Raw genomic sequence first — 13,496 nt, 5'->3', positions numbered from 1 at the left:
ACCACGGAGGAGTCCAAGTGGTGGAAGGCACCCCGAGGTGCCTTGGGGGGAGGGAAACCCTCCCCTGGCCGCCGCACCTAGGAGATCAGATCTCCTAGGCTGCGCACCACCCCCCCTTGGCCCTCCTATATATAGTGGGGGAGAGGAGGGATTTCATACCTCAGCCTTTGGTGCTTCCTCTCTCCCCGTTACGTCTCTCTCTCGTAGTATAGGCGAAGCCCTGCTACTGTGACGCCCTGCATCCACCACCACGCCGTCGTGCTGCTGGATCTTCATCAACCTCTCTTCCCCCCTTGCTGGATCAAGAAAGGAGGAGACGTCATCCGTTCCGTACGTGTGTTGAACGCGGAGGCACCGTCCGTTCGGTGCTAAGATCATCGGTGATTTGAATCACGTCGTGTTCGACTACATCATCCCCGTTCTTTGAACGCTTCCGCTCGCGATCTACAAGGTACGTAGATGCATCTAATCACTCGTTGCTAGATGAACTCCTAGATGGATCTTGGTGAAACCGTAGGAAAATTTTTGTTTTCTGCAACGTTCTGCAATATCACCATGATCTTGAATGTGCGTAGGAAATTTTTTGAAATTACTACGTTCCCCAACAAGGGTTCCTTTTGATACTCCTCCGAGTCAAGAGCGAGCATGTAGACCATGTAGATGATGTCCATATGTAGCTCGGGATGGTGAGAAGCAAGCAAGGAAATATTCACTACTACAACTCCAAATAGAACTATCAAGCCAAAACGTGTCATCACTAACGTGTTAGCGGCCCATCAATGATGATTTCATCATCACTCACGAACTAGCTGGCTTGTCTGTGATGAGATTCATCACCAACGAGTCGTCTGGTTAGTGCTAGCTATCACAAAGGCACCAAACACAATCTTGTCACTAACCGGCTCTATCGAAGTGGCTGATCTGTGATGCCATTTCTGGATGGTAGCTTTGGGTTGCACATGAATACAAATCACAACATCACGTAGTTATAATTTCAACATTCCATTTCATATGTACATACACAAAATCTTTTACACATACAAAATATTTTAAATTGTCACCGCTTACAGCCATGGAGAACAAATGGTTAGTGATAATTTAACATTGTAACTCTAATCATCTATCATGCATGACTGACAAGTCTTAAAGATCAATGTATTAGTGTGTTTTCAATTTTATGGTGATTAATAATTGAACTGTGGATGGTGGACTCTTGCACAAGTTTGGGATGTCTAAACATGCCTTAGATTTCATCTCCCAGATTAGCAGGATATCACATCAACAGCTCCCACCACCCCTCAATATTTGGCACACAAATTTTTACCAAGATCACAGACTCTTGCACAAGTTTGTTCTGTCTAAGTAGGCCTTAGATTTCATCTCCCAAATCAGGAGGATATCACATCAAAAACTTATATTCCCACCACCCCTCAATATTTGGCGCATTTTTTTATGAAGATCATGGGCAGCAGAAAGAGCAATTTTGGACTAAGATGTCCCTGCTAGGTCGTAATTGCAGCAGTGAAAACTTGCCAAATTTTAGGGAAAGCGGGTCGTAGATGGCCAAGAGAGGGAACGCTATGAGATGTGAGGAGAGAGAACGCATTAGGTGTAATGGTTATACAATTAACGTCTTCTTCACATAGATTGATAAATAGCCTAGAATTTACTCTCTACCCCAATTTTCAGGCGCAAGATCAGAAGTTAGATTCCTTTGTCAGCCTTCGGCTACCTAACTTGGGACTAAATTATTTGAAATTTATGCCGCTTATTTTAGGTTGGAGATGTGCTATGTGTTGGGGAACGTAGTATTTCAAAAAATTTACCTACGATCACGCACGATCTATCTTGGAGAAGCATAGAAACGAGAGGGGAGAGTGCGTCTACGTACCCTCGTAGACCAAAAGCGGAAGCGTTTAGTAACGCGGTTGATGTATTCGAACATCTTCACGATCCAACCGATCCAAGTACTGAACGTACGGCACCTCCGCGATCAGCACACGTTCAGCTCGATGACGCCCCTTGTACTCTTGATCCAGTTGAGGCTGAGGGAGAGTTTCGTCAGCACGACAGTGTGGGGACAGTGATGATGAAGTTACTGACACAGGGCTTCGCCTAAGAACTACGACGATATGACCGAAGTATGTAACTGTGGAGGGGGGCACCGCACACGGCTAAAAGATCAACTTGTGTGTTCTAGGGGTGCCCTCCCCACGTATATAAATGAGGGAGAAGGAGGAAGGCAGCCTAGGGCGCACCCAAGTAGGAGGAATCCTACTTGGGCCCCTATTCCAATCCCCCCTTACCATATTTGGACAAGGGGAAAAGGAAGGAGGGGGAAGGGGAAGGAAGTAGGAGTCCTACTTCATACTTTCCTTTTCCTCCTCTCCTTTCCCTTTCTCCCCACGTGGATGGCCCTATAGGGGGTGCACCAGCCCCTTGTGGGCTGGTGTGTTCCCTTAGTTTGCCCATTAAGCCCATATCTTTGCCGGGGGTTGCCCGGAACCCCTTCCGGTGACCCGGTATCACCTGGAACACTTCCGGTGTCTAAATACCATCGTCCTATATATGAATATTTACCTCTCGATCATTTCGAGACTCCTCGTCATGTCCGTGATCTCATACGGGACTCTGACAAAGTTCGGTACATCAAAACACATAACTCATAATACAAATCGTCATCGAACGTTAAGCGTGCGGACCCTACGGGTTCGAGAACTATGTAGACGTGAGCGAGACACATCTCCGGTCAATAACGAATAGTGGAACCTGGATGCTCATAATCACTGGTAGAAAAAGGGCATGTTGTCCCGGTTCGTAAGGGCCTTTTGTCCCGGTTCCTGAACCGGGACTAAAGGGTCGGTACTAATGCCCTGCCCCTTTAGTCCCGGTTCAATCCAGAACCGGGACTGATGGGCCTCCACGTGGCCTGTGCGCGGAGCCCAGACAGGAGACCCTTTGGTCCCGGTTGGTGGCACCAACCGGGACCAATAGGCATCCACGCGTCAGCATTTCTGTGACTGGGGTTTTTGTTTTTTTTTTGAAAGGGGGGGTTTGGGGGTTTTGGGGGGTTAATTTAGGTGTTTCATATATTGTGTTAGCTAGCTATAATTAATAGAGAGAAGTGTCCTCTCTTATGTCCGTGCTTGGTCGACGCTGCGTACTATACATACGTATAGAGAGGACTAGACACGCTAGCTAGCTAGTAAGCAAACGAAGGAAACAGAAGATCGTCATGAACATATATGCATACGGAGAGAAGTCATATCGACCACCTCTCCTTCTCCGAGAGATTGGTCGAACAACAAGTTCTCGTATATCTATCCGACACTACCGGCTACATATATACAATAATTATCTCTTACAAATATAATCATACAGACTCATGGTCCACATAGTATTCTCCGTCTTCAGTGATCACGTGGTCAAGAAAGAATGCTGCCAATTCCTCTTGAATTGCTCGCATGCGAGCTGGTGCTAGGAGTTCATCCCGCTTCCGAAACATCTAATTTGAAGAAGGGGGTCAATACATATATATATGAATGAATGAAACTCAACACAAATGATGGTAATAAAATAAAATTGTGAATGTTGTTATTTACGTACTTCATATTATTCGTCAGTGTAGCCCCGCTCACAGGTCATGTGGCGGATGGACTCACAAACGTAGTATCCACAGAAATCATTCCCTTTTTCCTGCCACAACCACTTTACAAGAAATAGAGGTCAATCAAACTGATAAGCAAGAATGCCAAATCAATAGGAGATGCGCGGAACATGCTACTATAGTACTTACTTTCGGGTGTCTAAATTGCAGCTTCTTCGGGAGTCCTGGAGCTTTTTTGGAGAATTTTTTCCAAACCCTGCCAGACAAAGAAAACAATTACTTGATATATCAAGAAATGAACAAAGTTGCTGATATGGTGGATAATGATCGATTTAACTTACTTCTCAAGCATTTGAGTCATGTCCGCATAGTCCTGGGGATCTTTTCGTTTTGAGTCTAAGACAGCTACTAGTCCCTGCTCAAGCTTAATCTCTAGGAGAATATAGTGGTAACTGCACACACATGCATAACTCATCAATTACATTACTATAACCTTGACTAATATATATATAAGGGAAACCGAATACGCACAAGACAGTAACACTCACTTGAAGTTGTAAGGAAAGAGTATTATATCTTTGTTTTCATTTATTACCAACGATCGTAGCAAGTTGGCCTCGGTATCCGCGGCATGAAATTTAACCTGAGTTGCATCTATGAGATATGTGTTAATGAACCCAATATCACCGACTTGTCTTTTCTTCAATTCGACGATCTTCAATCTGCATAATATAGTGAGGATGATTATAAATACATGCAATGAAAGAGCTGAGCTATATAGAGAGACTCAATGACAGAAGTAGTACTACTTATAGACAGTAGCAGGTGACCGTTGTTTTATCGAGGGCCAATTGATTGAAAAACTGAAAGAACTCCTCAAATGGAACAGGCAACAGTTCAATTCCAACGAGGTCATGCTCCTTTTTAACTTTCACATACAAAGTACTCCTCCCCCCAGAGTCTCTGCAGATTTTCAAGTACCAATCATGCAATCTTCGCATCATCGTTGATAGAAATCTTTCATCTTTGACGAGAGGCTTCCCGTACTCGTATCTTTGTATCTGCACCTCCATGGGTTCATAATGTACATCGTCGGGCAGGTAATCAGCAAGATTGCTATAACCGGGCACCATCCTCGGATCATTAGCGACGTTGTCGCTAGGCACCTTGAGCGGGGGGCACGATTGCTTCGCTTGTTCGCCGAGCTGGGCAATTTGTTTCCCAGCTCGTCGTTCTTTCAGCTTGTGCTCACTGACAGTACTTCCCGACCGCTCCGCTTCGGCAAATTCCTTTCCAATAATGCGCTCATAGTTTCCTTTCGGTGGAGACTTGGGTGGTTTTGTCAGGGCAGCCAGAGTGCGCTTCGCTTTCACCGGATCTACCTTCTCCTCTGGAGGTGGATGTCTCTTTGCTTTCAACCATTGAAACCTGTCATCCACTTCGGTTCGCGCGATCTTCGTGTTCTCCTCCGGGGTCCTCTCGTATGGTAACTTCTCTAGAGTCTTCAGAGAAGGACCGAATCTGTATGTCCTCCCGCCTCTGGCTGTACTGCTAGACGCCGGCCGAGCAGACGGAGCGGTTGTCTTCTTTACTTGCTTACGAGGCGGAGGAGAAGGACTATGACGCGCCGGAGTAGCCGGAGCGGCGGCAGGTCTCTTCCGCCCTTGCTGACGAGGCGGAGAAGGAGGAGGCTGGCTGCTCGGGCGCGTCGGCGCAGGCGGAGAAGGAGGCAGAGTGCCGCCACGCGCCGGAGAAGGAGCCGGTCGAGTGCCCTGATCGTCACTCGCCGGAGGAGGAGGCGGTGGAGGAGGCGGAGTGCCCTGACTCGCCGAAGGAGGAGGCGGTGGAGGAGGCGGAGTGCCCTAACTTGCCGGAGGAGGAGGAGGAGGCGGAGGCATCCAGTTCGGAAGGTTGATGAGCTCCTTCCGCCATAGGCATGGAGTCTTCAGAGCAGACCCTAGCCTAGTCTCCCCTTCACCGGTAGGGTGGTCAAGCTGGAGGTCCTCAAATCCCTCCGTTATTTCATCCACCATCACCCTAGCATATCCTTCTGGAATCGGCCGGCAGTGAAAAGTTGCGCCGGGTTCAGTAGGATAAACAGAGCCAACAGCCGCCTTGACCTTCAAATTCATCCATTGCGTCATAAGGTGGCAATTTTGAGACTCCGTGATAGCATCCACGGGATAGCTGGCAGGAGCCGTCAAGGCATGCTCCGGCTGAAGCAGCTCGATGGAAGCCACGCTGCTTCTCCGCTGAGATGGCGGGGTAGCTTCGGGGGAAGCTTTGGCAGTACGTTTGCTGCGATTTGCTTCTCGTTCCTCTATCGCTTGTACCCTTGCTTGCAGCGCCTGCATTTGGGTCTGCTGCCATTTTTTCCTCCTCTCCTGGGATTTGTAACCGCCTGCGTCCGGAAACCCAACCTTCCACGGAATGGAGCCTGGCGTGCCTCGTGTCCGTCCAGGGTGCTCAGGATTCCCGAGGGCCATTGTGAGCTCGTCGTTCTCTCTATCTGGAAAGAACGTCACTTGCTGCGGTGCTTCGATATACTGCTGAAGCTTCCTGACTGGTATGTCCATTTGATCGTTCGTCCAAATGCACTTCCCTGTTACAGGGTCCAAGGTTCCACCAGCCCCGAAGAACCAAGTCCGGCAACGGTCTGGCCAGTTAATTGTCTCTGGTTCGATCCCTTTATCAACCAGATCATTCTCAGTCTTGGCCCACTTAGGCCGGGCTACGAGGTAGCCACCTGACCCCGTGCGATGGTGATGCTTCTTCTTCGTAGCATTTTGCTTGTTTGTCGCCAACATCTTCTTACTCTTTTCCGATGTATTGTGGGCCACAAATGCGGGCCAGTGATCTCTGATCTTCTCATATCTGCCCTTGAATTCTGGTGTCTCTTTATTTTCGACAAACTTATTCAGCTCTTTCTTCCACCTCCTGAATAGTTCTGCCATCCTCTTAAGAGCAAAAGACTTGATTAATTGCTCTTTAACTGGCTTCTTTGGATCATCCTCTGGCGGTAGGGTGAAATTTGACTTCAGCTCAGTCCAAAGATCATTTTTCTGCATATCATTGACATAAGACACCTCAGGGTCTTCTGTAGCCGGCTTTAACCATTGCTGGATGCTGATCGGGATCTTGTCCCTAACCAAAACCCCGCACTGAGCAACAAATGCGCTCTTTGTCCGGAGGGGTTCAATCAGTTGGCCGTCGGGCGCGATTGCTATGATCTCAAACTTTTCATCCGAGCTCAACTTTTTCTTCGGGCCTCGTCTCTTTACCGAAGTTGTGCTCGATCCGGAGGGCTAGATAAAAGAACAAAGACTTAATTAATATGTGTACATACCAAAACAATGAATGCATCAATTAGCTAGTCAATAGAAGCTTAACTAATATATATACCTGGTCGGACTCGGTTCAGTCACCGGAGACGTCATCATGGTCTCCTTCTTGCACCGGCATTGGGTCACCGGAGCCGTCCTCAAGGTCTCCTTCTTGCACCGGCATTAGGTCACCGGAGCCATCATAATCATAGCCAGCTGCTTCCAGACCATCGGTGTCGTTGAGAAACAACGAGCAGACGGCATCACTTCCTCGTGTGATTATGTCCCCCAACAACTCTTCTTGTACTTCGTCTCGGGCGGTGTCCATAGTTTCTACAAATATTTACAATATGGCAATTATTATTCAAACATGACAGATGGATATATTAGTGGCAAACATAGAACTAATATTAATTAGTGGCCTCGATGCTGCTTCTCTAGGGTTTGGGGTGGCCTCGACAACGCTTCAAGGATAAAAAAAGAGGAAGAAGAAAAAAAGAGGAGAAGAAAGAATAGAGGAGTATTTATCGGGAACGAGGGTCGTCGAGGGTCACCGAGCGGTAGAGGAAACCCTAAATAGCAAGTATCGTGGGTGTGAGATACATGTGGTCGTCGGTGTCGGACACTACATCCACGTCCCACAAGTGACGTGGGCGTCGAAGCCCGCGCCACTTGTGGGACGTGGATGTAGTGTCCGACACCGACAGCCACATGTATCTCACACCGATGATACTTTCTATTTAGGGTTTTATCTACCGCTCGGCGACCCTGACCCTCGACGACCCTCGTTTTCTTCTCCTCTTTTTTTTCTTCTTCTTCTCTTCTTCTCTTTTTTTTCTTCTTCTTCCTCTTTATTTTTCTTCTCCTCTTTTTTTCTTCTTCTTCTCTTCTTCTCTTTTTTTTTCTTCTTCTTCCTCTTTATTTTATCGGAAATGAGGGTCGTCGAGGGTCAGGGTCGCCGAACGGTAGAGGAAACCCTAAATAGCAAGTATCGTGGGTGTGAGATACATGTGGCCGTCGGTGTCGGACACTACATCCACGTCCCACAAGTGACGTGGGCGTCGAAGCCCGCGCCACTTGTGGGACGTGGATGTAGTGTCCGACACCGACGGTACATGTATCTCACACCGACGATACTTTCTATTTAGGGTTTCTCCTCTACGGCTCGGCGACCCTCGACGACCCTCGTTTCTCTTTCTTCTCCTATTTTTTTCTTCTTCTTCTCTTTTTTTTCTTCTTCTTCCTCTTTATTTTATCGGAAACGAGGGTCGTCGAGGGTCAGGGTCGCCGAACGGTAGAGGAAACCCTAAATAGCAAGTATCGTGGGTGTGAGATACATGTGGCCGTCGGTGTCGGACACTACATCCACGTCCCACAAGTGACGTGGGCGTCGAAGCCCGTGCCACTTTGTGGGACGTGGATGTAGTGTCCGACACCGACGGTACATGTATCTCACACCGACGATACTTTCTATTTAGGGTTTCTCCTCTACCGCTCGGCGACCCTCGACGACCCTTGTTCCTGATAAAATAAAGAGGAAGAAGAAGAAAAAAAAAAGAGGAGAAGAAAGAATAGAGGAGAAGACTCCTCTATTCTTTCTTCTCCTCTTTTTTTTTCTTCTTCCTCTTCTTTTTTTATCCTCTTCTTCCTCTCATGTTCGACGACCCTCGACCCCTCGGCGACCCTAGACCCCCTCTCAACCCCCTCATGTCGAAGTTATCGGGTAGGGGGTATATCGACAACGACATACCCGATACATACATACATACATACATACATATCAATTGCATCCATACATATATGAACAAAATTAATATCTACTAATTAACAACCTAAATAAAAAAAACTAATACATATAGGAAGAAGAAGAAAAAAGAAGAGAAGAAAGAATAGAGGAGAAGATCTCCTCTATTCTTTCTTCTCCTCTCTTTTTTTCTTCTTCCTCTTCTTTTTTTATCCTTTTCTTCCTCTCATGTTCGATGACCCCCTCTCGACCGTCGAACCCCTCTCGACCCTCATATATAAAACATTTTCTTCCTTCTATTCCTTCTTCCTAAATATATAAAAAAAATTAAAATGAAACTAACCTAAAATGTACTAAATCAGAGAACATATATAGATAAAAAAATTCTAATTAAAAATCTAACTTTTGCATATATGTATTTTTAAAACATCATTACAATTGAAAAAATACATACATACATACAAAAAACATGTAAAAAATACAAACATACATATATGAACATACATCAAAAATTACGTATATCTAAAAAATACATACATGCACATATATATGAAAAATCTAAAAACATGTAAAAAATAGCATGTATAATAAAAAATGCACGGCGGCGGCGGGGGCGGCAGACGTGCGGTGCTCACAGAGGCGGCGACGTTCGGGGCAGGGGACGGCGGCACGGCGACGGCGACGGGGCAGGGGCGGCGCGTGTCGGGGCAGGGGACGGCGGCGCGCGGCGACGGTGTCGGCCGAGGGCGCAGGCGACGGCGTCGGGCGAGGGCACGGGCGACGGCGACTCGGGGCGCGGGCGACGGCGACGGCTGGGGCGGCGGGCGGCGTTGGGGCAGCCTGGCAGCGTCGATGTGCTCAGCGTCATCGGGGGGCAACTGCGAGGGAAATGTGAAATTTTCCTAAGTGCTGGCTTATATAGCAAAGGCATTGGTCACGGTTCGTGGCACAAACCGTGACCAATGCCCCCCTTTAGTCCCGGTTGGTGCCACCAACCGAGACCAAAGGCCTCTTTTCAGCAGCCCAAAGGGCGGGAAGCGGCGGCCTTTGGTCTCGGTTGGTGGCACCAACCGGGACTAAAGGGGGGCATTGGTCACGGTTTGTGCCACGAACCGTGACCAATGGCCCCCTTTAGTCCCGGTTGGTGCCACCAACCGGGACCAAAGGCCTTGTGCGGCTGCTGCGTCGAAAGTTTAGTCCCACCTCGCTAGTTGAGAGGGGTGCGCAGTGGTTTATAAGCCCCACTGTCGCACCCCTGTCGAGCTTCTCTCCATTGCAGGCTTACGGGCCTAATTGTCACTGCTATGCCTGTGGGCCTACTAGACCTCCTGCGGGCCTGAATCCTGGCCCTTTGATGGGTTTCTAGTCGTATTCAGGCCGTGGGGGCCCAGTAGGTGGCATTTTTTTTGTTTTTTTGTTGCTTTATTTATTTTATTTTCTTTTGTTTTTTGCTTTATTTTTTAATTCTTTATGCTTTTTGTTTTATAAAAATTATAAACTTTTTGTTAATGCCATTAGTTTTCAAATTTGAAAACACTTTTTTTTGTTTTTTTGTTTTCTTTGTTGCTTTATTTATTTTATTTTGTTTCTACTTACAACAAAATAGTTCTTGTTGCTATTTTTCCAGTTTTTTTGTTTTGTTTTCTGCATTATTTATTTTCTTTTGTTTTTTGCTTTATTTTTTTATTCTTTTTGCTTTTAGTCTTAGAAAAATTATAAACTTTCTGTTAGTGCCATTTTATTTTGTGATTAACTTTACTATAAAAATAGTTTTTCCTGTTTTTTGATTTGTTTTTTGCATTATTTATTTTCTTTTGTTTTTTGCTTTAATTTTTAATTCTGTTTGCTTTTAGGTTAGCAAAATTATAAACTTTCTGTTAGTGTCATTAGTTTTAGAAAAATTATAAACTTTCTGTTAGTGCCATTAGTTTTCAAATTTGAATAGTTAAAATTTGAATTCTTTAAAAATTGTTTGAATCACAAGTTTGTGATTAACTTACTAAAAAATGAGAATGGATGCGCTTATAGAGAAAATTCAACCTAAATTCCTAGTAAATTTCTATGAATTTCAGAGAAATTCACTATGAATTTAGGTTAAACTTTTCTCTATTAGGGCATCTATTTTCACTTTGAGAGGAGCTCAACAAGGCAGAGAGGGAAGGGCTTATAAACCGGTGTGAGCCCCCTTCGGTTGGCGAGGTGGGACTAAACTCTGCCCGCAACGAGGACCAACCCTTTAGTCTCGGTTTGTGGCACAAACCGGGACTAATGGTCATGGGCCAGGGGCGAGGAGAAAAATTATAAACTTTCTGTTAGTGCCATTAGTTTTAGAAAGTTGAAAGTTGAAAGTTGGCATGGGCCAGGGACTAATGGTCATGGTATTATGAGGGCCGAACCATAAGACATGAAAGCATTTCAAATGAACTCTGAAAAAGTTGAAAGTTGGCATGGTATCATAATTTCACCCACATAGCATGTGCATGTACAAAATGGACAATGGTAGCATGTTCGTGTGTTACAAAGTTGGCATGGTATCATCATAACAGTTGCGGGAGAAAGTCTTCACTTTTTCTTCACTTGTGTCATTTGCTTATTGCGCCGTAACCATGGATAATCTTCATTGTTTATCAGGATGCTTGGGTCAGCCTTGACATTGAAGGGAGGAATTTCATGAAACTTTTCATAATCTTCAGACATGTCTGTCTTGCCATCCACTCCCAGGATGTCCCTTTTTCCTGAAAGAACTATGTGGCGCTTTGGCTCATCGTATGATGTATTCGCTTCCTTATCTTTTCTTTTTCTCAGTTTGGTAGACATGTCCTTCACATAGATAACCTGTGCCACATCATTGGCTAGGACGAACAGTTCGTCAGTGTACCCAAGATTTTTCAGATCCACTGTTGTCATTCCGTACTGTGGGTCTACCTGTACCCCGCCGCCTGACAGATTGACCCATTTGCACTTAAACAAAGGGACCTTAAAATCAGGTCCGTAGTCAAGTTCCCATATGTCCACTATGTAACCATAATATGTGTCCTTTCCGCTCTCGGTTGCTGCATCAAAGCGGACACCGCTGTTTTGGTTGGTGCTCTTTTAATCTTGGGCGATCGTGTAAAATGTATTCCCATTTATCTCGTATCCTTTGTAAGTCAATACAGTCAAAGATGGTCCCCTGGACAACAAGTACAACTCATCACAAACAGTGTTGTCACCTCTGAGATGTGTTTCCAACCAACTGCTGAAAGTCCTGATGTGTTCACATGTAATCCAGTTGTCGCACTGCTCCGGGTGTTTGGAGCGCAGACTGTTCTTGTGTTCATCGACATACGGGGTCACCAAGGTAGAGTTCTGTAGGACTGTGTAGTATGCTTGAGACCAAGAATATCCGTCCCTGCATATTATTGAGTCTCTTCCAAGAGTGCCTTTTCCAGTCAGTCTCCCCTCATACCGCGATTTAGGGAGACCTATCTTCTTAAGGCCAGGAATGAAGTCAACACAAAACCCGATAACATCCTCTGTTTGATGGCCCATGGAGATGCTTCCTTCTGGCCTAGTGCGGTTACGGACATATTTCTTTAGGACTCCCATGAACCTCTCAAAGGGGAACATATTGTGTAGAAATACGGGCCCCAGGATGACAATCTCGTCGACTAGATGAACTAGGACGTGCGTCATGATATTGAAGAAGGATGGTGGGAACACCAGCTCGAAACTGACAAGACATTGCGCCACATCACTCCTTAGCCTTGGTACGATTTCTGGATCGATCACCTTCTGAGAGATTGCATTGAGGAATGCACATAGCTTCACAATGGCTAATCGAACGTTTTCCGGTAGAAGCCCCCTCAATGCAACCGGAAGCAGTTGCGTCATAATCATGTGGCAGTCATGAGACTTTAGGTTCTGAAACTTTTTCTCTGGCATATTTATTATTCCCTTTATATTCGACGAGAAGCCAGTCGTGACCTTCATACTTAGCAGGCATTCAAAGAAGATTTCTTTCTCTTCTTTCGTAAGAGCGTAGTTGGCAGGACCTTTATACTGCTTCGGAGGCATGCCGTCTTTTTTGTGCAAATGTTGTAGGTCCTCCCGTGCCTCAGGTGTATCTTTTGTCTTCCCATACACGCCCAAGAAGCCTAGCAGGTTCACGCAAAGGTTCTTCGTCACGTGCATCACGTCGATTGAAGAGCGGACCTCTAGGTCTTTCCAGTAGGGTAGGTCCCAAAATATAGATTTCTTCTTCCACATGGGTGTGTGTCCCTCAACGTCATTCGGAACAGCTAGTCCACCGGGACCCTTTCCAAAGATTACGTAGTGTAAATCATTGACCATAGCAAGTACGTGATCACCGGTACGCATGGCGGGCTTCTTCCGGTGATCTGCCTCGCCTTTGAAATGCTTGCCTTTCTTTCGACATTGATGGTTGGTCGGAAGAAATCGACGATGGCCCAGGTACACATTCTTCCTGCATTTGTCCAGGTATATACTTTCAGTGTCATCTAAACAGTGCGTGCATGCGTGGTATCCTTTGTTTGTCTGTCCTGAAAGGTTACTGAGAGCGGGCCAATCGTTGATGGTCACGAACAGCAATGCCTTAAGGTTAAATTCCTCCTGTTTGTGCTCATCCCACGTACGTACACTGTTTCCATTCCACAGCTTTAAAAGTTCTTCAACTAATGGCCTTAGGTACACATCAATTTCGTTGCCGGGTTTCTTAGGGCCTTGGATGAGAACTGATATCATAATGAACTTCCGCTTCATGCACATCCAAGGAGGAAGGTTATACATACATAGAGTCACGGGCCAGGTGCTGTGATTGCTG

Source organism: Triticum urartu, chromosome 1A, assembly GCF_056163025.1.
Source record: "Triticum urartu cultivar PI428250 chromosome 1A, HENAU_Tu73, whole genome shotgun sequence".
In the NCBI taxonomy this organism is placed as follows: domain Eukaryota; kingdom Viridiplantae; phylum Streptophyta; class Magnoliopsida; order Poales; family Poaceae; genus Triticum; species Triticum urartu.
The sequence above is the reverse complement of the archived record's forward strand: the minus strand, read 5'-3'. Positions refer to the sequence as shown.